The following is a 24,403-nucleotide window of genomic DNA, read 5'->3' as shown; positions in this document are numbered from 1 at the left end:
TATTTCACAATTTCTCTCGAGTCTTTTGCATTCGTAGTGTATAAATTACTGTATGTTAGAAGTCTTTATAACAATGAGATGAAGATGTTTGCGGTAAGGAATCCCTCACTATGCTGTAACCAGCTAAAAACACTTACGGCCAATGCTCAGGGTCGAGAAGTAGAGTTCGTGACGTCATCGACTTATCTGAGAAAGGGTTAAATCCGTCGATTTTTTTTTCCACCAATAGCTCAATTGGTAGGTGACGTATCGAAAAAGAAAACAAAAATTTATTTGTATTTAATTTTAAAACGCTATCATAATACAATGTAAAATGAAATTTTTGAAAGGGCCCATTATTAATATCATCTCTGAGGAGCCACCTCATCCTATGGAATGGAGAGAGGTGGAAGGGTGAGTTTGAGATGCCCTGTGCCCACCCATTCTTCCTTTTGTCGTGAATACGTATGACGGTATCTTATTAATGCGTACTCCTCCGCGCGCCTTTCCAACTCAGTCCGCATTTGCATGAATGATTCGCGTAATGATTTCAGAGAAACCATCGGGAGTTCCTCTCTGTTGTCGAAATTACGTCATCGAGAATGATCGATATAACGTCGTCGTGCTGCCCATCGAATGTTTTCGTGGCCTAATTTTTCCTCGCGACTCAGCTGAGAAAACGTAAGATTTTCCCCCATTTGCATGAATAGAATGTCGATAATTTGTGCGCGCTCGAACGAATTGTTGGTGGAGCGCTAAACCGCAGTTCATCAAGCGAGAGAGAATTATTTTTAGTATCATCATCCCAAGTGCTCAATCGGGTGAACTTTTTCACATGTTTAAATATAAATCAATGCCAAGTATATTTTCAGCACAGTTCAGGTAATAAAAACATGAATAATACTTTAAATACACGTTTCAAAAAACTGTGTATAATGGAAAAAGGTAAGCTTTACATCAGTTGGAGAATAAAGCCTGAGTGATGATTTAGTTTTATTGGAAATCAGTGTAGAAAATTTTGATAGGTGAGTAAGGAAAATCGGAAAAAGTCGGACAAAAATCCGAAATGGCTTTTTTTGAGGTAGAGACTTAAAACTTCGAACGAAACGAAAATTCTCATAAATGATTGTCAGTTATGGACTTATATCCCATTTTACATAAAATATATCCGTTGCTGAGATACAATAGCTCAAACATAACTAATTTTTCAAAAGCATGCGCGATCTCGTTTTTCCCCAAAAATCTTTGAACTTAAGCAGGTGGTGTTGTGGAGATATGATATTTATGGAATAAAAAACCCAATATTCTTTTGACCAGATACTTTGGCTGATTTTCTATGATTTTAGAAGATTTTGGTTCGCATCTGCATGGTTTTAAAACAAAATATGGCACACCCATTTTTCGAATGAAATTTGAAACAAAGTAGTCATTATCTTTCGTTTAAGAAATAATAACTCGGGAAACGTACATCACTATGTGATGTTGAAGGTTTTTTAAGAATACCACTAAGACATATTGAAAAAAATAAGCGATCAAGGAAATGAAAGCGATTTTTCGATCACGCGTCAAGTCTGAGCCTCGCGACGCGGGACCCTGAGGCTCGGTAACTGCGGTCGATTTATCAAGTTTAAAAAAAATCTTTATTTGAAGCATTGCACATAGTCTGTATTGACCTTAAACACTCTTAACAGTATAATGGGTCAATCTAATTGACCATTTAACGCATTACTCTAGTGAAGATGATAAGGATTGGATTTTTGTCCGAACCACGTACAAGAAGTATACTTCGGTTATTGAAGTATTGTTAAGAGAAGTATTGTCGGCATGCAAAAGAGAGAGAGATAGAGAAATGAGTTTCTGGGAAATGAAGCAACCTATGCTCTGTGTCCCTACCCTCCTTTTCAATCCTTGCCGAGGTGGTTCGCGCGGAAAGGGACGTTTTATTACGACGCACAACCTTGGACGGTATTTGGATTCCTCCATGAGGGTGTCCTTTCCCCGGAAGAAATTCATGCCATCTTGCAGTTTTATTTAGATGCATAATATTTTTATTTTCTACATTTTAATAGTGAAACATCTAATTATAAAGATTAACCCAGAACTATTGAAAAACTTTCGGTCATAAAAATATAACGTCATCTTTGGAGAAAACTTAAAACTAATTTTTCATATGAAAATGTAGTTAATGAATTAATTAAATTGACCTAATTTCCATATTGAGCTCGTTCTCAGCAAAATTTTGAATGCCTGATTATTCAATAATACAGCATTGTCATATAATACAAGCAGGTTTGTAACATTTCGAGCCGATCCGACAATGAGAAGTCCTGTAAAAATCAATCATAAGATTCCATCAATGAAACGGACTAATTACCGAGGCAAGTTAAGACAAAGCGTATAAAAAAGACACACATTCATTAGTGAAACGCAATCAATATCAGAATAATATCTGGCTAAATATTATGTTTATAAATATGCATATTCGAGTTGTTTAATCAAAGATTTTGAAAAGTAACCCTAATCTACTGCTTCCATTTTATCAACGTAATGATTAATTAGAGTGGCACCAAACTTCTATTTTCACGTTTATTAACGTGGAAAGCTCCTAGAAATAGAAAAAATCAATGCTCCTTATTTTTTTTTCTTCGGTAATCTCTCTGTGATTCCTTCGAGACGTATCAGGGTTGATTTTGTTGACTCAGCGGCGCGGCGGTCGCAAAATAACTAGATTTATATCGACGTTTTTCCCCCTGATCGGTGTAACCTAGTACGCCCTTTGATTTGACTCTAGATATCCGATGGTGGGAGCAAATCATTCGATTCATGACTGGTATCTGAGATGAAATTTGACTCATACCAAAATGTCACGCATGCAATAAGCTACTAGAACGCCATTATTATTATCCTCTACTGTCGCGTGACGTTCGCGAATACCTTTGCCCCGTCATCTTGGCTCCATGTCCAATTCTCAAGTTTTTTTCTAGGTCTTTTATGGCTTCCTTATCCGGTAACTATCCTCCCATTCCCCCATATTATCTTTTATCTCCACCTTCCAGTGAATTACTCATTCTTTTGTTCTATTACAATCAAGTTCTCCGTCTATCAACAATCAATAGTTTACTTGGTGAAATTACGTCTCGTTGAAATGAAATCAATGTGTAAATTTATTGCGTATATATCTTTAATATTAATTTCACTCACATAGCTTTATATTTTACCATTATCCTTGCTCTCCTTCTACCTCAAAATCTCCATCGCACCACACGAATACCCAACACCACCCCAGCCCCCTTCGCCAGACGTATTCAGAGTAGAAGGTAAATTCTAGAATTCAGAGTAGAAGGTAGACTCAAGGTAAATTTAAAAAAAATAGTAATTACGAAGGGTTTTTCTTTGCGGTGACTTTTTTAGATCCCTATCCCCTACTTAACTTTCCATCACCTTTTGTCACTTTATTTTGCATCTATTTTGGCCTAGGCCAAAGTCATTGACCTAGTCTATTTCCTACACCTGTGTCATATAGGATATCGCACCGCGATGGGACCGTTGATTAAAATTATGCGTGTGAAATTTTCATTTCGACACGTTTATTAAGAGCTGAAGTTTCATCTAATCCGTCGTTCTCGCACAGGCTTCAATGGAATTACCACTCTCACTCATCAGAAGCGAAAGTGGTTTCGGATGTGAAAATTTAATAAACGAAAAAATATGTGGGCCCGATGCTTGCGCCCACACTTCACGCGGAACTATCCAATTCTCTCCCACTCTGGCAGTTGTTCAGAAAAGTAACCTTTATGTTTTTCCTACGATATTGTGGAGTGCATGATGATTGTATCGCCAAGTTACAATTACTTAAATATATCTATTTGAGTTTCTTAATTACGTACATTGACTGTTGATAACTGCTTTGGTTAACGGAGGGTTGAGTTCACTTTGATCTAAGCCAACGGGTTGTAAACTTCGCACCTTCAGCATCGGGAGCGTTTCCTTCCCCTCGGCCACCTCTCACTTCGTGGATTTTTTTGCATTTATGTATACGAATATTTTATCTTGACTTTTATCCCTTTGTTCCTGCAGCCAATTGCTGTACCCACTGGACCACACGCTCCAAACAATAATTTGCGTGCATTTAGGTCAAAGTCATTGTGTCCCCTGTGTTCAATACATTATTATTATTAAGGAATGGTGCGGTTTTGAGCATGGTTTAAACAATTAAACCGAGTTACTCATAGGTTTAGGCTTTTTTATATTTTTTGAATTTGTCGCCTAAAACAGTTGCTTTGCATAATTAATAATTAATTAATAAAAATATTTCCGGTTTCCAAGTGGGTTTCCGCGGAGATGATGATGGTGGGCAGTGATTCTTCCGGGTTTCCTTCCGCGTTTATCCATTTTACTAGGCAATGTTTCGCTAATGTTATAGTTGGCTTCCCTTATGTCAACTGAAGTCAAGACACTTCAGCGGACCTGAAGAACCCAACTGGAACGTTGGCGAAACATTGTCCAGTGAAATGGATAAATGCGGAAGGAAACCCGGAATAATCGCTGCCTAGCGTTCAATATATGTCCCAATAACCTATTCCTAAAGAGCCGACTTCCTACCTTTTGGTTCCGGGTTCAAATCCCGGCGGTGGCAGTGTTATTTTCCAAGGCTTCCCGATCCCTGCTTCAAAGACTTGAGGAGGGCACGTGCAGCACCTCGTCAATCAGATGGGACACTAATCCATGGTCCCTTTGGTGCCTTTCGTTAGGAGTAGGCTTATGTCGGCGCCGCGTTTCTCTCTCCCGTCAAGCGACTAAGGCGCAGATATTGAAATTTATTAAGTATGGGAAGAAACTCTTTGAGACGACAGATTCAGAACAAAAAAAATATGCAAACCATAAGTAACTCTGTTTTCATGTTAACCAATTTCAAAACCACAACATTCTTTTATGATAACCATGTGGTAAGTTCACATCTCGGATCTTGTATTTTATTTCTTACTGAAACGTATTTTTTGCGTATGCACTACTACAGCGATACCGAGGTCATCGGATACCGCTTCCCAAGTATTGTACTAACCGTCTGTTTTCAATGTTATTGGCGGAATAATTGGCGTACAACAATGCTCAGCCCTTACTTTCATCGTGACATTCCTGAAAAATTTCAAGTTATTTTAGCTTTTGAGTCCTGATTCATATTGCGCAGGACGTATCTTATCAAGAGGATGTAGCGGTTTCAGCCCCATAGCCGGAAACTTTTTTCCTGCGGAACAAGTTTTTATTCGCATATAATTATTCAATGTACAATGTTCAATTTCCATCTCCAATTTTGAAAATGATGACAACCGAGTGATGTAATTGCCAATGAGTTTATTCTTGAACACTGTCAGCCAATATGGAAGGCTGATTAATATATCATTAATGAGATGAATTATAGAATTTAAGAACCTGCAGAACCTTGTTATCTTCACTCCATATGTAGATGATACATATAAAACACTTCTATAATAACTCCTAATGCGGAAGGTGTGAAAATTGCCTTAGCCCCTCCGAAAAAAATGTCTTTGTGCTTGATATGCTAGTATCATACCTTTTCACTCTGTACCTATAATTGTTGCTTTAATATGTTCGCTTTATCTTTCAGGTGCAATTAAACTCCGGGATATTTAAAGGGACCATATCATTACGAAAACAGGATCCAATAGACGACTGATTGGGGTTTAATTTGGTGCGTGCGCGAGTTAATTATTGGACAAACTAACTGGTGATGGGACACGGTGAAACGAACTCTGGATACTCCATTGGATTGGATCGGGTGAGTGTCACATATTTTATACTTGTCGATGGCCGTAAAACGTTTTTTTTTCCCTACAAGTTTTGTATTCTACCCGGTATTCGATGAAGTACCTAGCGGATATGGTGATTTTCTGTCCTGTGATAAAACCATTGCTGGTGAGATGAACACTAGAGGGACCAACTCCTCATTTTGAAGGGTGGCCTCTACTCTTTATGTCACAATACCTGAATTACTCGCTGTGTAACCTCAAATTGTCCTACATTTTAATGAATATGATGATGAATATTGTACCTGAAAATCAAATATTTTAGGTAAATAAAGTAAAACCAACTTTTCGCACCCATATACCGTGAAGGACGAAGGAAGGATATGTCAACTATCTCTGACAAAGACTATCTCTGACGGAGAGAGCGTTTTGCTGTAAATATTGCTGCTTATAGTTATTTGTCCATATTCACTGAATATGTATTCTTTCTGAAATAACTATTATGCGATTCCTACTTTTGGTGCATAGATGCATTTCATGCGTGTTTGTGCATTATTTTGAAGGAGGGCACATGCTATTCACTTACGGAACTCATAGGTGCAACACATTTCCTGGGCTATTCCTTCTCTTTACATTTCAATGATAAAATGTACTAGTCCTCTACCCTGTTGATAGTATTAATGCCTCATATTACTAGGATTTGCTTAGTTGCAAGAATAATAATGTGAAATTTGCGAAGCGGCACGAATTGCTATCTGTTCAATGACTAGTTAATTGCCATTCTTCTGGGTGATGTTTTCCTGCGAGGTAAAACGACCCTTCTAACTCTTCCATAAAGAAATGTATATTCATCGAAAATTTGATCTGGAGCAGGAAATGATGATGAAAATTATGACGCAGGGAACAACAGCATGAGGATTAACACTCATTGATTCATTACATTATTCGTATTCACTTTAAAATAAAATTTAATCTCACGAGTGGCCCAGTACTCAAATGAGAATGGATTAAATTTGCAAGACTCATATTTATCCTCGGATTACTTACAGAAGAGCCTCCCAAATTCATAACCGCATCATTTAACAAGCATATTGACCCATTAATGACTGAATTTCATGATGACTGCATATGAATGCTGCGATATTTTAACTCTGTTAAAGGTCAACGCATATTTGACATTGGAAAATTAAAGGCACATGTTTAACCGAATGAGAATTATGAAATAATTTTTATGATCGTAAATGATCTAATATTATTGTTTATTTTTTTGCAATAGATGAGCATACATGTGGTACAATTCGGACATTTTATTTTTATTTTGGCGTTATACAGTTTTCAGTTATTTCCACGAGAGTGAGATATTCGGGAGCTCAAGTTGATAAAAGTATTTGATGTATTTGTATTTCAAATACTAAGCATAAATTTGTCTTTCTGTAGAAATTATGGTATTAACTGAAAAGATTGCATAACACATTTAATCTAACCGGAAACCACCTCGGTGACGTAAGCATCACTTTATAACCGTTTCTGTTTAAGCGGGAAAGTATGCATGTATGGAGTTCCTGACATGAGTCAATATATATTTCATTTCTATTGGGTTTACTCGTTTCAATTACGCGCTGACGAGCCATAAAATTCATGGCATCGATGATGGTTGGATTTCAGCACTGTAATTGATATTCTTCGTGCTACCTTATGTGAAGTGCTATTGCTGTAAAGTGCCTGCTGATGCTGTTTTATATTTTTTACATTTTGAGAAAACGTTTGCAATTATCTTGGGCAAATAATGTTACATCTGTAGTCGATTATGTCGAGTTAATTTTTCATTAGATCGTTAAGTTTGAGTAATTGCTTACACCTCGTGTTCTATACAGCGATAATGGAGAACTTGATAGTGCCATGTTATAGAATGTTTACAAACTGTTCTCTCCTTGGGTTACCAGAGTTATTTTTCCTGCTCAAACATGCATAGCATATTAGGTTTTCACGGATCACGTCTTGATTTCTTTTCAGATGCTATAGAAATGCATGCTTTACTTGTCATCCATTTAATGGAATCACCAATAGTAAACTTACACGTTTTACGTAAGTGACATTTCGTTTTACATTTTTACCAGGATACAATAAAGTTACGTAATATAATTATTAGCTTTAGGAAAAATATTTCATATAGGAATAGGACATTCCATTCACTGCCATACGTCTCAATGCAAATAAATCGCTGAAATGACGCTGTCACCTAGTGAAATGGAATGGATACTATACGCATCTTTTAATATTTTGGCTTCATACCCACGTCGAATCTCCATAATACTTATTTCACTGATGCCTTGATTTATATTCTTGACGGCATATACGCGTTTAAATATAAAATTTGAAAGGTCGGTGAAGCTAGAGTTATGGCGCCCCATACGTCGACCTGTATAAATGGTGACAGATTTGGAATGGAATTCATTTCGGCTTTGACGTTTCTATTTTTTCGAATTTTCTCAGTAAGTGATACGATTGCCTTGATTCCACTTCCAATATATTCGATTGGCATAGGAATATGAAGCCAAAGTATGCGTGATTGTATCAGTAATCTTATTTCTCGTTTCTATTTTACATTACAATGAAAACATCTTCTAACCATGTGCCCTCAGAGGTGTCACTCTCTTTCGATCGGTGGTGTATTATCTTTTTCGGTAGGTTATTTCTCGTTAAAACCATTGTATGCTCCTTAAAGTTACCTCCTTGAATATATGAAGGCAAGAATAGCAGCCAATTTTTTTTATGGTAGTGTATTTAAAGCTGAAAAAATGAGCTAAATGTTATTTATTTCATGAATAGAAAAAAGGTAGAAAACGTTATATTCTACATAACCTACTAATTTCATGAGGATAGCAAAATATATAAAATAGGTATACGCGACAAAAACATATGGATTTGCCTGAAGTACTGCGTCTTAAGGTGGCAATATAGAGATAAGCTAGGAGCTAAGAAAGGAGGAAATGCCAAATATTGAGTACGAGGCAGCAACCTGCTGGGAAGTGAAGGTATGGCTTTGAGGAGCATTTTTAGCATTTTTAGATTTAGCATCATTTTTATTAAAAAAATAACAGCTATTGAAAATTAAACACTTTATTTTTATTTCCTGCCTGGGCTTTATGTCATTTGGATTTTTAGGTCGTCATTGCAACCATCTATGCAAGTGTCAGTGACGGTATGAGATGAAGGTTAAAAATTACTAAAAAGGTTAAAATACAAAAATTGAAAAATAAACTTTAGCTGCAGAAATAAAATAGCAACAGCATAATCGGGGAATAAATGCCGCTTGAATGAATTTTTCTCTCTGTACAACCAGTGAATTTTATTGATTCTTATCATTCGTTTGAAAATATTCACAAGCGTTTCTTTAATCGCGGAATGAACTGATGATGGCTACAATGGTTGGTTATTGGAAATAAAAATCCGAGGAAAATGGGAATCGCTCTTCTTTAATGCCGCGCGCCCGTTGAATTTAGTTTTAATTCTTCAGATATTCCCAAAAAATAAGATATTTTTCATTGAACGCTTTACCAAAGAAAAAGAAGTGGTTACCTTGTTGATTTTATAACAAGGTCTGTAATAATTATGGGGCGTGTCTTTCCTTATGAAAATATCTTGGTATTTGAATTTTATCCAGACCTTGTTGCAAACAGTGCAAAAAAGTCTCGAGAGTAAGTATTACAGTCAAGTCTATGAATAATTTATTTCTTATATAGTGTCATGAAAAATAGTTTTACCTTATTCCGAAATCATATTTGTGAGAATTTACAGCCTATTTTGTCTAATTTTTGATAGGATGCAGTCATTTCTCGAATTTTTCGTGCAAAATCATTTACATGGACCTACACAGGCATTTTTTTTCAAGTGAAGGACCGTGACCACCTCTATTGAAATAATCCTCAGAAACGAGAGTAACGAGAAGTCGAAAATAACGAGCCAATTGGGCATATATATTGAAATAATTGGAGCATTGGGAATGTATTATCTGTACTTAAGCCCCTCAAGTTTTGGTGCTGCAAAGCGAAGCTCTAGGGTCTCCTTTTTCTCCTTTCATTCCCTCCTGATGGCAAAAGCGGTGACGGAGGCGGTAGTCCACATAATATATGTATCCTCTTTAAAAGAGACCCCGCCCCAGTTGCCAGGTAACCAATTGAATTTCCTCCCCAAAAATTATTCCAACGGTCCTGAATTTGATTCTGTTCCAATCCTCCTCCAAAAAAAATATGGGAGAAAGAGAAGGGTAAAAAGGGTACTTTCTCTATGGAATTCCCTTGGTGAACAATTCCATCTTCCCCACTTTCACACGAGCCACATCCGGCAGAAGATAAGGGACCGCGGTCTCTGGGTTGGCAGCAGCGCTGTGAAGGTGGGCCCGGGTCTTTTTTTGGCGATCAATTCCTAAAAAAAAAACCCACTAAATCTCACCGAATTTTTTTATCTCCATCCTTCTTTGCCCTTTCGATAACAGAAAGCGGTGTGTGTTATTGAGCCTCGGTCTCTAAATTGGTCGTTTTTAATCCCATTTTAGCGGTGAAGAAGTAGCAGATAGAAAGAGGGATTCCTTTCGCAGGATGTCTATCAGCCAGAATAGTTTGGCTTGGCTCCTTGTCGGTTCTAGAGTATTCCGCTTGCCCGCTCCCGAGGACTGCTAAGCGAAGAATATATCTCGGAAATTTCCTTAAGTGAGGTGGAGATACGATGCCAGAAAATCCTTTTTCAGGTCGCTGGGCTTGAAATTGCCGTGCTAATAGATACGGAAGCATGATTTTCACTCGTGGAAGAACGTGACTAGAATTTGTGTCTCTTCACGTATGAATATTGCTTCCCGGTAAATTTATGGACTACATACCGTAAGAGGACGGATCTCTACTGCGGTCCTCTTGCCGTTTTTGGTAATGACATTAATCTTATTAAACTTGCATCATCGTCATGAAATTTTCAGGGCACTAAGGCACAGTGCATAGGAAATTTTCAGGGCACATGTAGGTATTTGTCTATATATACCTACGTTCATCTGAAATATAAAATAATTTCGTCTTAATAAATGCTGCTATAAGATTACTAAAATATACACTCACATGGTAAAATGCCCTCTAGTATAACTTCATGTTCTCTTAAAATTTTCAAGGTAATAGCGAAATTTTTAAAACAAACAATGCGTCTCGGAAAATGTAACCATCAGGCTCGTGAGCCTAGTTAATAGAGTGCATTACTGCTGATCGGAGATTCTTGAGTTCAAAACCCGTATGAAGTCTTCCGAAATTTCCAAAATTAATCCTCGTAATGTGAAGTGGCCTGGAGAACGGAAATAGCTCCCTTTCGCTGAAAGTGTGAAATTCATACGCTTGTGGCTTAGTCCGACGGAGAAATTTACCCTCAATCGTCGAAACTAAACCTTGGGTTGAATCACTGATTCAGTGGCCCTCAACTGTAATCTTTTACAGCTTTTCTTTTTGGATTCGTTCTCACCGATCATTGAAGGGAACAAACTGTGTAGAGAAACCCGTCAGGATTCTTTCCTGCCCATAGTGAAAGGGGAGCGTGTCTCAATGTTCCATGGGACGGAAAGTGTGCGGTAAATATGAGTTCGGCCTTTTTTCGATAGCTCGTCATTGACATTTACACCTCCACTTAAAAATCATTTTACTATTATTTCTGGGCACTGGGGAAGGACAATCATCGCTGCAGCCATAGAGACTACGTACAGCAGGCTACAGTCCGTCCCTTTATAAGTTTGATTTCTATTGTCATGTGTAGCGCATTTTAATCAGTTCTCAAAAATGTCTGCGGCTCATTTCTGTCTGAGGACAGAGCGATTCATTTATTCTCAGTATTGGCAACAAAGTATTTTTATTCGCAAGGAATAGCATTTAAAAGTTATGTCTGCGATAGGTATTCTTATCACGAAAGTTAATTTTGGTTAGCTTCTGGATTCATTTTCAATGATCATTAACGAAAAAACTGTGATGAAAAATCCGATGAGGGCTGTTTACATTACTTTTACGTTAAGAGTATACTTATACACTATTTTTGCCGATGGTACTAATGGGAATGAGCCTCCGCAGATTAAAATAGATAATCATTTTGAAATTTTAGGTTTTTGAAATGAAACCGCTGAATTAGGGATGTGCGAGTACTCAAAAATGCGAGTTGAGTCGAGTCGAGTAGTTAGTACTCGACTTGAGTGTTTTGAATAGCATTACGAATGTCGAGTTGAGTCGAGTAGTTTCGGTTAGAGAGCTGTAGAGGCCAGTGAGTTCAGAAAACTGTCGATAAGAGGCGCTATCGCGAATTTTTATGCAATAATATCGTTTTTAAATTCGATAAGTCTGTCTAATGCCTTGGCGTGGGAGTTTCAGCTTCCTGTATACGTAGCAGACAACCACTATAGTAGACGACTTGGACACCGAGAGAGGCCACCGAACGTCTTCCGACCCGGCTACGTATTCGGAGTGGACCGTTGCACCGTTCATACTTTTCTTATGCAATACTTTTAAACCCTACTCTATTCTCTCAAACGCCGAGAAAATGCGTATTTTTTATAGATTTCTATGAAAAAAATGTAACTTTTTGGTTTTAGTGGGCACTACCGGTTTTTCTCGGTGTTTGACGTCATAAGTGGTGCCAATTTATAGTGTATTTGAGTACTATATTTGTCCGATGTTACTTTGTTGCGTTTAGTTTCCTTCTTGGACGTAAAAAAAAGTTGAAAGGTTAATTAAAGGAAGTGGGAAATGAAGGTTTTTTTGGCCTAAAGCGCTAAAGCTAAGGTCTATTTCGTTTGCTTCGTACACTTAGATTCCATTAAGATTCAAGATTCATAAAAATTGTTGGTATAATTTTTAATAAAAATTCCCAAGGTCTTGCAATTTTGGCAAGAAATTGCTGGTCCAGCCAAACAAGTGTGCAGCGTAAGACAATTTTCTGCAGGCAGTAATAATGTAATATAAAGATGTCAAAAACTCCTACCTTAACATGTTAAACAATTAGTTTTTCTGAATGAGAATTAGGAAGGATTAAATATTACATGATTCATTTACGCATATAATCATTATTACAATTGTGCAAATACATTTACTCGGGGCTATTCCTAGCAGTTTGGGTACATGTATTAGTTAAATTTTCAACATTTAACGAGAGGTTAATTCATTTCAATAGTGCTTATAGAACTGTTTAAGACAAATTATTTTTCAATCATCTCCTAATTATGACTCAATTACAATAAACGTTCTTCTCTATCTTTTCCTTTAAACATCAGACTCAGCATACAGAATAAATTATAAATTTACGAGGGGATTGGAAAAATGAAAATATGTTGGAGCATGTATTGCTGTAATGCCTGGTCGAGAAATTACTATACTCGACTCTACTCGATACTCGCGAGTAGTTTTCAGCTCGACTCGAGATCAAAAAGTACTACGCGCACATCCCTACGCTGAATGTTATTCTTTTCGTTCTCTTTCCAGCTCTATGACGGAAATCTATTTACCTCAACCTTTTTCGAATATTCACTTCTTTACTAGGTCGACTTGGGGAGTAATAGCGGGAAAACAGGCTTTCAAAACGATATCAACTTCCCTTCTCCACTTTGCTTGCTTTAGAAGGTTGCATCTCATGGGCCTTGCTTGTGGCGTTCGTCGCGTTCACGGTGCATTTATGTTAGGTGCAATAATGTACCTCGAGGCAATCGCTTAAAATTTGTTTTTGAACAGAGATTACCTGAGTTTGGGCGTCCAAATTCAAGAGATCGTGGGATGACTGAGTGGAATAAGAAGACTACGTAGAGGTGGCACCAGTCCTTCCAATTTCTGCTTGATATTTGCTACCATTTTGGGCGTATTTTGATCTTTATTCAAAATTATCCATACCGTGGCGATGAGGTGAGACGGATTTAATTATTCTTTATGTTCGTTTAGTAGTATTTGCAATCATCAGATGTATCGTTGGCGTGCGTTGTTTTTTTATATATAATTTAAAATACTTCTAAGTTCACTTTCTATTTAATTTGGCCGAAGACTGTATTGTCGGCCCCAAACTTCTCTCTGATAATTACTGTGTTCCCCGACGTGGAAGCTTGAATCCTGCGGCCATTTCAACTCTAAATTCAATAGGTTCTTAAACGTTTCCACAGCTCGGTGATAATCGTAGAATTATGCGTTAATGTTCAATGTTTACTATGGTTTATTTGAATTTGCGAGGAATAGCATCATAGGCGGATTTAGTGGGGGGCACGTGCTCCCCCAGACGATTAAAAAATAGACAAGATTTTTCATATGATTATCATTACGTTTGTTATATTTTGGGTATTACGGAGCCTCAATAATTTTATTTCATATCAATAAATTTAATGTCAAAATAAGGGAATGTTTTCTGTAGATTGTACTGTATTTTGTTTTAATCTCAAATATGAGGAGAGCCATCAGACCCTTTTGATCCCCCAGAAAAAATCCTGGATCCGCCCCTGAATAGCATTGAACATTTTTTTAATTTAATGGGTCACATCATAATGAATATAAATTTTGGCTGACAGCCCGAGTTATAGCTTACTTCTCCGCGCAATGCGGATCACCCTCCTCGTCAGCGACGCGATTAGCGACTTTTGTGCGCCAATATAAATGCGCGCTGGGCGATAACACTTATAGAGGACGCCTGGAGAATCCTCTATTGTAATATTGGAGAAGCGACGGATCAGAATGTTTGGTAGCTATAAGGAGCGGGGGCGCTATTCTTCAAAGTTAGCCAACTTTTGACGTTGTGAGGAGGGGAGGACGTTGGCATCCTGATCCGAAGGAGGGTCTACTCGGAGCGAAACGCGTGTACCCAATCTCTTCCCCAAACTTTATTCTCTTCCGAGTTCCCAGACGTCACGGCGACGACCCTGGTGCCTTCTTCCGGACGGCATGCTCTTCTTCTCAAAGTCCGTGATTCTTGCTCGTGATTGCGGTTGAATGCATTTCAGTGCGTTCAGTGAATGCCTCTCTCCGTGTCTTTTGCATCCTATTCCTCTTGGGAGATCCGACGAAGAACTTCCAAGGTGAATATCCATTTAGCAAAGTACTCATCAATTGCTGCGCCGAAAGGAAGGTTTAATCGGCCTGTTAGCCGTGAGAATGGAAGGGAATTTTGCGTCAGGAGAGGCCTATCTTGTATAATGGCTTCTATGAATGTCGATGTCATCGTGAGGTGCGAGTTATATCCGCTTAAACTATGGGAATTATTAAACCAAGTTGTACAGTAATGAATATGCTCAGTCATAATTTCAATGGAATTCCTCCTCTGAAGGATCACTTAATAAAATGTATTGCAGTCTCATTATTGCCTCTGGCAGATTTTTATCTTGCAGCATATATGTGCATTCCTATGTAGACATTTTTATCGAAAATTTCGAGTGTAGGTCTTTCATTGGAATGAATTTTTAATTCCACATGAAATTATTTAAAAAGAATGCGTTTCGTTATAGCACGTCGTCATAAGGTACAAGCACTCCGATAAAAATGCTCAGGTGTCATGTTGCAGGTAGATTTATTGCAGCAAAAACCAGGTGGAATTAGTAAATTTACGTGAAATTAAAAAGCTGTGGATTTTTTGTTACAACGATCAGGAAATTCCATCAAGTAAAGTGTAAGACAACCGATAATATGTTTAGTTTTTAAATATTATATTTTAAACAGTGTTAAATAACGAAATCACAAGAGCTTGTGGATATTCCATCGTTAATCTCGGTGAATATTTACTTTTGCATCCTCATGGATCACCATTACAATTTTTGAGCATTTCATTGTAATAAATATTACTCTTTCTTGGAACATTTTCCCTTGTGGGAAGATAATAAGTTGCCATAGGCCTAATTTTTAACGTTTTTCAGCCCATCAAATGAAACTTGACACGTTTTGAAATGCGTTATATGCTTTTATTAATATTGTTACGAGTATTATGCCCACTCCAATTTTGGTTGGGGAATTGAGCAATTTTCCAAGTTAGATTCACTGGAAAAAAGTGCTCCTCTATGAAGAAATCGGATCAATATCCCACTTTCCAGGGCTTTTCGTAGTCGTTTTAAAGTGATCCTGTGCTCAAAATCTATCTCCTCCGTCGCAAGAGGAAGATATTGCCTCTCAATCAATTGGCATTGGTTCCATGCATCTTAAAGTTCCCCACTTACCTACCAGGGAAATGGCTGATGAGCCTGGGGTGCACTGGAATGCGATCCCTTTTCCCATTGCATCTTACCTTCCCCTCCCGACATCTCCCTGCAATCGTGTCTTCAAGGGTGCTTATTATAAGGGTGCAACTTCCCTGCTGCATCTCCAATCCCACCCCACCCTCCCTCCGTGCTCTCCGTAATGATCGTACGCTCTGCCTCTTCGCGCCAGTCTTGTCATTATTCATCAATCTTACCGGGAAACGGGTAAGAATACCAGTCTCGGAGACCATCCACGAATGCCTTCAAGTAATGCCTTACCTGTGAAATGCGATTTTTGAATGAGTACTGCTACAAACCATCAACATGGGTGAATTATTGCGGGTGCGATAATGGATGTGGGATCATTAAAATTGTTAATGCGGGATATTTAAAGAAGAGAAATGAAATGTCACTTTAAAATGGGGAAAATCACTGGTATCTCTGATTATGGATCATTTTTCTTATATCTTGCTTGTTTTAACAATGGGAGAGTCAGAGCAAATTTTTTGCGGCAATTTCTAGTTTTCTAGCAATTCAATAAAAGCTTTTGCTGGTTGTTAATCTTCCCGATGATGTTAAGATGAAGATTGATCAATGTCAGTGGCAAAAATAGTCTGTATTTATATACTTACTTGAATATTTATTTAATTTTAAATCTTAAAAATATGAACATTAAGATAAATTATATAAATGTTTTAAATTGTTTGGCTTTTGTGGGTAATTGATTTTATTTATTTACATTCGATGTGATAAGTATCCCTTAAATTCGTGCTTTTTTCGTCGAAAATAATTTTAATTAATATTTAAAGTCTCTGGTGTAACTTATAAAATACTTACAACACCTTAATCATTAAGGTGGAATGGAGAATTCATATTTCATATTTTACTAATGAGAGCAGAAGACAATAATGAAACGCAGTATATTTTAATATCGCTGAGAATATGCAGCTATTATTTCTTTCAACGTACTTTCAACCAAAATCATGCCTGAAAATGTTCTCATTTTCCTTTCATGCGGTGACCTCGTGACCTTTGGCATTTGAATTTGGTTCAGCATTGAGATGTAGTTTTTTTCATGGCGGTATTAAAAATCCGAGAAAACGTTCAAATATATCAGCAGTGATTCTCTCCAATAAAATATTTCGATTCTGCAGAAAGTAACTCTATCGTTGCATTAAAATGGTTGTTTTTTTCATTATGTGGATTCTATCAGCGCGCGCTCCGCCTAGTCCTTGGATCGCTTCCAAGAAATGAAATACTTCGTCGAAAGTATCCTACTCCATCCAAATAAACCGAGCTACGTTCATATTTTCTATTTGCCCATTGAATACTACTTAATAGTTTTGCTCATAGATAAAGAGCTGAACGCGGTTTGTTTTCAACTTTGTAGATGAAAATGACATTTGATGATTTAGTGAATAATTTGAAAGAAGGATTGATCTTGATTTCATAATCATTACTAGCGCTTAATTCAGAGCTTTTATTTTAATACAATAATAGGATGGGTAAACTTGGGTAGGATGGTCATTTGAGAGAATTATTTTTTTGAAATGTACATGGCAGGTGATGTAGAATTTAAAAAAATCAGATACTTAATAGCAAAAATGCATTTTGCTGTTTAGTATTATTTAAAATGCTGGTGGCTACCTGCTTACGAATTTGGTTAATACTTAACTGATTGAATTAGTTTCTTGTTCAATAAAAGTTTATGAAGACATTTATTTAGTTTATGAATATGTATCAAGCTCTCCTGGTAAGTTTTAAACTTCAAATTTTTTACTTAAAATTGTGATGTACAGTTTTATTGCTTTTTCATCCTATTTACAATTTTTAAGAGCTCGTTTATGCGAAATGCATGGCTCTTTTCAATTTTAAATATTAATTTCCCAACGCACAGTAATGATAATTAGAATCTAAAAATGAATGAGGGCACAGTTAACTTGTACTTTTCTCCAAACGATCGTTTAAGATAAAATTAAACCTGTGAAATTTCTAAAATGATAATTGGAATCAGTGCCCGAGATCAATAGGCATTTATCAATGAAAATACATTTCAATAAACTTTTGATAACGTTAACAAACGAAAGGGTAGGTTATTTGTAGCAATGACAAACTTTGGCTTTCACGAAACTTTTAGGGCGCATTGAAGCGTTTTCCTTTGCTTTCCTTATCGTACGGTGTAGTTCCGATCATTTTTATGAGAGACATGTTTGTTCTGAGATCCGGAAATTTCGAAAGCTATTTATATACGATATGAGTGTTATCCAAACGGTCGAATCTGTCCAAATAATTCTTAAATATCCTTCCACTCTTTCGTAATGCCACATTCCTTCATTCAACATTTCATATTTCGTGCTTGAAAGTTAAATATGACATGTTTTGGCTTTGTACTTTGCATCTTTCTCATTTCTATCCAAGCTTACTGAAATGAAATGCAATGGTATTCGGTGACTATTCTTTCAATATCACATGGCCATAGAGATAAATTTCAGTGTGAAAGGAAATGCTAGGTTTTATGAGAAACTACCGAAAACAAAAATTAACCTGTAAGAATCAACTATTGGTTGACTGGCTATACGAAGTTAAGGGCAACTGGCAAAGAGGTCGGTATCATTTTTGCTTCCCCTTTAACAAAGGAGAATTTTTTTGGCTTGATCCACGGGACATCAATGGAATAGGTCTTGCCTTATATGGTTGCACGTATATGGTTAAGTCCATAATTTTTTGAATCAGTAACTCGTGGCACTTAGGTAAAATAATGAAAAATTCAGTCTCAGGAGACTACTAAGCTTTACGAAATAATCAAGAATGATTCATGTGTTTCTGAAAACAAATTGGTGCGTTGGAGAAAATTAACCGAACCATTTAAACGACGAAGCCATGTTTGTATCATTACCCATTGTTTATTAGTTTACTTGTGTATTTTCATTCTTTTATCTCATTATTATATCTGAATAGTACTTAGAATGATATTTTGGTTAAACTTAATTCCATTTTGATAGCTCTCTTCAACACTTACCTACCTGAGAATCAAGCATTTGGAATGGGATGCTTCTCTTGGGGTTGAAATAATCATTTTTTAGCCACTGTTTGGTACAGGTTCCCGGAAGTACTAGTTTCTAAGGACTTTAGGTTTGAGTGGGCAATGCGTATTATAAAACTTAATTCGTACAGATTGTATGTATGGGTATGGTTGTATGGGTAGTGGTGATTGTCGTTTCAAATGACGTTCGTATTTTCGTCATCCTTTTCTGCTTCGTTAACCTCTTTGGTTTGTCGTTTTCAAAGCATCATAATTGTATAAGCCCTTACCGGGTAAATGCCGTATCTGCCTCTCCAACCAAGCATATCCTGTTAATTATTGATCCTGTTGTGAAAATTCATGAGTAAGCTATTTTCAGAAAAGATGAATTAAATTTCCAATTAAGAAATGAATACTTATTTTGACTTTGGTGAATGGGCTTTCTGCTTGAATTTCCTACGAGACAAGTTTTAAAAAATTTCATATTGCGAGAATTGTTTTTTATTCTTCTACAAAGCTAATTGGAATAGAGTTTCCTTACATGGCGTTGTTCAAGAAAGCGTTATTAATTACTTTTTAGCATCACTTGAACATTTCCAGTATCATATAGCTATTCTTGCCGTAAATGCGGATTACAAACACACAAAGGCGATTAGAGATATTGTATAACGACGGAATATTTTTTGCGTCATAACAAATCTCTGTTGGAAAATATTTTTTGAAATTTCATATATTTATTGATAAACGAGTGACTTTTCAAAATTTTTGCCTTCAATTGCCTTAAAATGGAAAGAAAAAGTTACTGCCTTTGAGCCAATGCGATCTGCTTTGTTTATTAATGAGGAAAATAATAAAGGCGCAAATGATTCCATTTTTAACTCGATCTCAGCATGCTCAACTCTTTTATTTCTTTAAAAATTTTCTTCGCAAAGGAGCAATCGTAATTTTCTCCTCTTCTTAGGAACGGGGAATGGAGTATCAAGGGAAATCACTCAAGTGCTTCATTGCACGTGTTTTCCGTCCTGTTTTTTTTCGGCGTGAAATATCAATGCTTTGTAATTAACTTCTGATGAGGGCCCTTGTTTGGTGGCATTTTGCTTTTTACCCCGAAAGCCTTAATTCACGCTCCAGATTAATTTTTCCCCGCGAATATATCGCACCACCTAGTAGCCTCCGACGTATTCAAACCAGAGCGGCGGAAACTAGGCCAGATACTCAGGCCGCATTCTGCTATGTGTAGGATGGCGTTTGTTTCCATCTTTGTGAATTGGGGACGTGAGGCCGATTTTCTTTCTTGCATTTGATGGCTTACCCTGCCCACCATGGGGGCCCAAGTATAAGGCTGCATAACGTCTGTATTCTCCATTAAGCCCATTATTTTTCTCGCCGGGAATATATATTGTGGGAATGACCCTGGAGGATTGGTAGTTGGTTGTCCGAGTAATACGACAAAAATGGGTTATTCAAACTCCTGATATTACTCTTGCTTTAATAACGCCTCCGGAAATTTGAATCTTGATTTTTGTCCACCGCGAGCCAGTTTGATACCGTAACATCCTACATTTTTTCCTCCCAAAATCTAATGATTTCTTAAAAAAATTAATTTATTTCTTCGTCTCCGTCCTTCACGATCTTTTCTTAATGGATTCTCGCAACTATCCCCTCTAATCCCACAATAACTCTTCGGAAACCTTCCATCCCTCTTTATTCCACATTAACGTCAAATTCAGTAGAAAACTAAAACCAATAAAAATATTAATTAAAGAGAAACATAAATATTTAGACGTTACAATACCTATTTTTGCAATTCTATAAAAGTTGCTTTCGTGGTTTAATTGAATGAAGTAGGTCCCACGTATAGAGTCAACTTTATTGCGAAGAGATGTCGTGGGACAACATATCGAATGATAAACAGAGATATCGTACTGCCCATTAATTTTATTATAAAGACTTACAACATGCGTTTTGATTGCTACACAATCATCATCAGGTACAGAGATGTTCAACAATTTAGACCCGTCTTTCCTCCAAGCGCCTAATTCTCGGGGAATTCGGAAAAGGCAGCGGTGTAAATTTGAGAAGAAAGATGAGCACAATGGCGCAAAGAATGCGGAAAAGTACACCAAGTCTGGCGAAAGAGCAGAAATAAGGACCGTTTCACATCGTGTCTTGAACTTTTTCAGAATTTGTGCCGAAGCGTTACAACTCGTGCTCCTATTTTACATCATCGCGATGCATCAACATTCCGGCCGTGAAAAATGCTGCAACATGAAACCCAGGGCTGTTTGCCAACCACGTCAAATATTATGCCAGCAGCGTGCCTATTTTCATGCGCTGTGCCATTAGTCCGCTCTACGCCTTCGCTTGAGTGTGCAGGCGACGGAAAATGTGAATCTCCGGATTAATCATAAGTAATGACTGACGCCTGAAGGACAAGAGGCTTCATTACTGGAGCTCATAATCTTTCGCAGAAATTGAGAATTCCGCGAATGTTTTTCGTGAATAATCTTTTTTTTCCTGCTTCCTCCAGCCACTAAGTTTTCGCCAGGTATATCTATCGTGGATCTCATTGTTATTTAAATTAGATTTTGGATTTCATTTATAATTATATTTCCTTCATTCAAAACACTAGAATCCGGTCAGTAATTTAAAAAAATCTCCATAATCACCGTTCGGCCTGTAACTATTGGAGAAAGAAATCTTACCAACGTGATTTTATTAATTTATAAAACCTGAAATTTACTCTTACTCAAATTTATAAGGATAATTTTTAATGCAGAAGTACTTTTCTGGTGAATCGACAGGTTGTCTCTCGTTCTTTACACTAGGTGAAAAAGCATTTAAGTACCAACGTTTCCGTGGCTGAGTCCAACACCGTCAACATAGCAAAAACTTACATTTTCACGTACTGCTATTACTAATATCTCTTATAGGTTTCTCATTCTTTTAAGGTACTCCTATAGTTTTCTGCTAGCATCACATGCAAGCACTTCATCCTAGTCCCGCGTGGGTTTTTTTGATCCACCGAGCATTCTCGAGAGCTTTTATTTATACTTTTGTTATTTTTTTAGCTGCAATCGTAATTTTAAATTTTGTTTTCGTTAAATAATCTAATAAGAGCGTTATAATATCTCTCTCTGGATACAATTTTAACAAAAAAAATCAGCCTAGTGGATGTTTTTCTCTGTTTTCTACTCCATCACTGGCCGCATAAAATGGCGATGATTCATTTCCTGGGCTGGAGGGATATTAAAGGGATATGAAGGTTTTTGGATTACTAATCATTATCACAAACTTATTATCCTTTATGGTTATGTGAATACACCTTAAAGAACACAAAATATTTTTATTGAGGAAAACAAGTGATGCAAATATGTGCAAAACAGTTCAATGTGTCTAAACTTCTCCCCTTTAGTAATGTGATTGTCAAAGAGAAAAAAATCAGCAAAAAATGATTCTCACATGACACACACAAAACGGCGAATTGGCCAACTTGACCCTCGCAAGGCTTCTTGGGGTTGTGCCAATTTTGAGTCATGCAGTGCTAATGCAAATAACTAATGTTTGTATAATTAATCGTAGAGGGCGTAACTTGGTGGAAATCCATAATAGCACGAATACAAGGATCAAGGGTTCGTTACTCTGTAACGATACCATGGTCGGTGCTAATAAAATATTATGTGGAAATAGCAAAGTTCTTGATCCTTGTATTCGAACTAATGTTTGAGTAACGTTAAACTTATTTTCGAAAGGAATTCCTCTTGTCTTCTTTCTCCGTACCATAGTACCTACTCGACCACAACATGCATCGCTCGCAACAGATTAACTTGACGTTACTTGAGTTAATATTACCAAGGCCTGCTAGTAAAACTATCCACCAAAGGTGGTTTAGACTGTGTGTAATTTGTGAAATTTATTTTAGAGAACTTCTATAAGTTCATGTGGACTTTCCTTGCCAATGATTGCTTTTTAGTGAAATTTGCTCCTTTCTCGTCCATTTGTTATTCCAATTGGAATTTCGCTGCTTCAGGTTGCAATGTACGCTCAGAGGTGCGTATAACACTTTCAAGTAGAATGTTATGCCAAGTTAAGTTGTTGTAAATCAGGTTTTTTTCAACATAAATAGTGGCTTATAACATAGGTTATGGTTACCACCTATGATATTTCTTCATGTTGAGATGAAAAAATGTCAGTTTTACAAGTATAATTTTAAACTGTCAGTTTTGTCGTGATACTCTCTGGTACAGATTCAGGAAATGAAAAATCTTTAATACATTTGGCCAATGAGGGAGAAAAGATGGTGACATAGGGTTATGAAAAGTTGAGGACTCTTCGAACAGCCGCGTTCAGAGGAGGACACACTTTATCCTTCACATATTTCTGGTATAATTATTTTGAAGGTGGTTTTCCGATCGATATCCTATTCCCATCCCATTTCTTCTGCTTAGATGTCCATCCCCTTTTGTCACTATCCTTCCGCCCCTATTGACAAAGTGTATTTGAGGTTGTATATATGACATAGTATATTGCGTATTCATTGGAACCAAATTGTATGCCTAATGTATTAGGTACTGGTTTCATATTTGACATTAAAAAACCGTTCCTACATTATGTAAAATGTATAGTCTTGATTGCCCACAAGACGAAGTATGTAGAAAGTTTTACTTTGATTGTAACATTCAATAGCACATGTATGCACTATACTTTCACACACTGCTCCCCATGGTGTCTCCTTGTGCACATAATGTATTTGTGAGTGATGGTTAATATAAATATGTTCTTGTGTTATTTTCTTCTACATTCTTAAGTGACTTCTCCTAGAAGGTAATCAATTCCCCATATGCATGAATTCTTTGTAGTAAAAAACAATTTGTTGTTAGTATTATTATCATCATCATCGCTATTCCTAAGTTTGTACCATTCTTACCGCGACGAAGCCTGTCTTTAAAATCATTCCCGGGAAGTTTACATTTTTTTGATTCCATAACGATTTTATTTGTTTGCCTTCCTGCCACCATGGATGCGAAGGGTACATGGGAGGCTAGATTTTCGAGAATCGATATCATACCATCGCTGCCCTCCGACGCGAACCACGTTTTCCACCCAACCACCCTCATACCCACCCCTTCCCATCCAATCCTTCCTTCTGGAAAAAATGGAGCGCCCCTGAATGATGGAGTGAGGGGATGGGAAAGAGGTGGGGGTTGAGGGGGACAGAGAGGGGGAGGAGGGGGCGTTGGACGGTCGTATATTTATCCGCGCATCCATCTCGTTCATTCTTTCGGAAAATGCGATCTTCTCCCTTCCCCTCCCATCTCATCATTTTCTCCTTCTCCTCCTCCTCCCGCCGGAGCCAACGCACGAACCAGACGACTTAACCGCGCCACTTCAACCAACCACAAACTCAAACCTCTCTCCCTCCCACAA

The 24,403-nt window shown here is 37.2% G+C and overlaps 1 protein-coding gene across 1 annotated transcript in view; it reads left to right on the top strand.

The window, feature by feature from the left end:
- The window catches only part of LOC124156252 (putative tyramine receptor 2), an 844,454-nt gene that overhangs the window by 154,895 nt on the left and 665,156 nt on the right, over nucleotides 1-24,403 (top strand). The window contains exon 2 of the mRNA XM_046530670.1: nucleotides 5,606-5,776. The gene's annotated coding sequence lies outside the window, so the exon portion shown is untranslated. The remainder of the gene's footprint in view (nucleotides 1-5,605; nucleotides 5,777-24,403) is intronic.

Source organism: Ischnura elegans, chromosome 3 (genome assembly GCF_921293095.1).
Source record: "Ischnura elegans chromosome 3, ioIscEleg1.1, whole genome shotgun sequence".
Taxonomy (NCBI): domain Eukaryota; kingdom Metazoa; phylum Arthropoda; class Insecta; order Odonata; family Coenagrionidae; genus Ischnura; species Ischnura elegans.
The sequence above is the reverse complement of the archived record's forward strand: the minus strand, read 5'-3'. Positions and strand labels throughout refer to the sequence as shown.